At 39.9% G+C, this 2,337-nt stretch overlaps 1 non-coding gene across 1 annotated transcript; it reads left to right on the top strand.

Annotated features, from left to right (window-relative positions):
* Positions 1–262: 262 nt before the first annotated feature.
* On the top strand, positions 263–334 carry trnat-cgu (transfer RNA threonine (anticodon CGU)). The gene has a single exon. It is a non-coding gene; the product is annotated as a tRNA-Thr (tRNA).
* Positions 335–2,337: the final 2,003 nt, after the last annotated feature.

The raw sequence follows: 2,337 nt of genomic DNA, 5'->3' as shown, positions 1-2,337 counted from the left end.
CGAGGAGGGCTCTGGGTTTTGGGGCTGTGACATACAGGAGATGTGAGAGTGTTACTGTGCCAAAAGCAGATCTGGAGCCTCAGTTACTGCACTGAACAACAACAACTAACCAAAACTAGTCTGTGAGAGTGTGTGTCAAGATTATTCACTGCAGCTCCCCGGCGCATGCCCATTACGATCATTGAATGAGTCGACACCCTGCAGGTTACAGCGAGCTGTGCTCTATGAAAAGAAGTCGTTCGCTACATTTTTTTGTAGCGCAGGCGCGGTGGCCAAGTGGTAAGGCGTCGGTCTCGTAAACCGAAGATCGCGGGTTCGAACCCCGTCCGTGCCTGTAGAACAGACATGCGATTATTTTAAACCCAGCAACAGTAAACCAGTCTTGATGATCGGGAGTATATGCCCCCAGTACCGGTACCGACACGCAAGACCCCGACAATTTATTAATGCATTGCAAGTGGGCCGAGATCTGTTAAGAGTTTTAATGAACTTCTCCACAGAGAATCCCTTGCAAAGCGAATGAGTAAAGGAAGAGCTTGCATTTAGACAGCGCCTGCTCGGGTCCTCAGCACGTCCCAAAGCAGCTCACAAACCAATGGATCAGTTGCAAAGCGCAGACGTTGCTATAATAGTCAGTTTGCAAATATTCATTGTCGATGGCAATAAAACAAATTAAATGGGCAAATAATGCTCACAGCCGATCCCAGAAGCTAAACACCTCTATTGATCATTTCTCCCACGCAAAAATTATTCTTCAGAGAATTTGAATCGTTTTTTTGAATCCTTAAGTTTGCTCAAAGTTTGTTAACCTGCATCGCAGACTCTTTTTGAAATATTTACATTTAATTTCCTCTTTCTAGATACAAAGGTCTGTTTTGCTACAAACCTTCTAATGTCTAATAACTCAAATGAATAACCCTTCATTTTACAGAGCAGAAATTATCGACATTTGCTCAAAATGGTCTATGAAAGGACCACATTATATGCAAATATTTTGTAATGCACAATTTAAGCTTTCAAAAAAGGTGAAGCATCAAGACATGTTAAACGCCATATTGATTTCCAATATGGTACTAATTTAATTAACAACTTTTCCACAGAACTTTTCAAATCCCTACAATCTGGCTTCACATTGTATGGCCTTATCGTCTTGTGTTGCTACTTTTAGTGATATCATTAACGCACCACGATGCATTAGTCAAAGTCACCAATGTAAAGCATTTAAAACATTTTTTTTTACTTTTCTGCAAAGTATTGCTTGTTATCTAAAACAAGATAATTCAATGCAATTCAACGGATAATGTGACAAAACTCTGAGATCTTCCGGCGTTCCTAAGAAAGGAATAGAATCCCACAAAGAGATAACAAACGGGAAAAAAACGAAAAAAAACTGCTGACTCGTTAGATCGGCACACATTCTATTAAACATCCTTTGGAGCATCTGGTACAGCCTGGATGGCTACAAGTCTCAAGTGATTGAAGATTTTTTTTATCAGAACGAGATAAGCAATGCAGATAAATTCTTTCTATTGATAACGGGGAGGGGAGAGAAAATGCTCGGGGTGCAAATTCACTAAACTGTCTGTTCCTGAAAGCGCTAGCCTGTCGGCTGTCATCAATTGTCCTCCCTTTAGGTTAAGGAATCAGTTCAATCTGCTCACGGTGGCGGAATTATTTGTATTTTCAGGTTTGGACCAGCAGGGGGCGTGGAAACCGCTGGCTTTGATCCCCAGCGCTTCCAGTAAATGGGAACTTGTAGGAACTTGGCTCCCCTTTGAAATCTAAAACTGGGGCCGGTGGAGACTCGCAGGTTAGCGGGTGTATTCGATAACTTGGTCAGTTCAAAGTATTTTAATGACTTATGTGTACATAACCGATTAAAGAGATGTAAAAATAGAAACTCGACCTTAAGTTTGAAGTGCAGGACTGAAGTTGTTAGAAAGTAATGGGGTACTTTGCAATATGATATTGTAGCTGGATCATACCACTCCGGACAGGCTGGCGTAAAATATCTGTCTTCAATTTTCTTTTATTGATAATTTTTTTAAAGATGCTAGATACACTGCTAGGTTTTAGATCGGCTTTATCCAATTTCTTAAATGAAATTTTAAGCCATGCATTTTCTGTTTTTATTTCAGATTTCCAGCACCCGCAGTATGTTGCTTTTCTTTTTAGACATGTGTTTCGCGGTTTATTGAGTTCAAATTTGTTATTTGATAGGTGCTTCTTTGGATTTTCTACATACTTTAGTTTTTGTTTTGTTTTTGGTCTGATGTCCCAGTATAAACATTACAAGACACAGCGCTTTATTTTCAGTTAGGTCGTTATTTAAGTTTA

The sequence above is a fragment of the Somniosus microcephalus genome, chromosome 11, assembly GCF_052327205.1.
Source record: "Somniosus microcephalus isolate GS21.2 chromosome 11, FLI_Smic_1.0, whole genome shotgun sequence".
Taxonomy (NCBI): Eukaryota; Metazoa; Chordata; class Chondrichthyes; order Squaliformes; family Somniosidae; genus Somniosus; species Somniosus microcephalus.
This window is presented reverse-complemented; position numbering and strand designations above follow the sequence as displayed.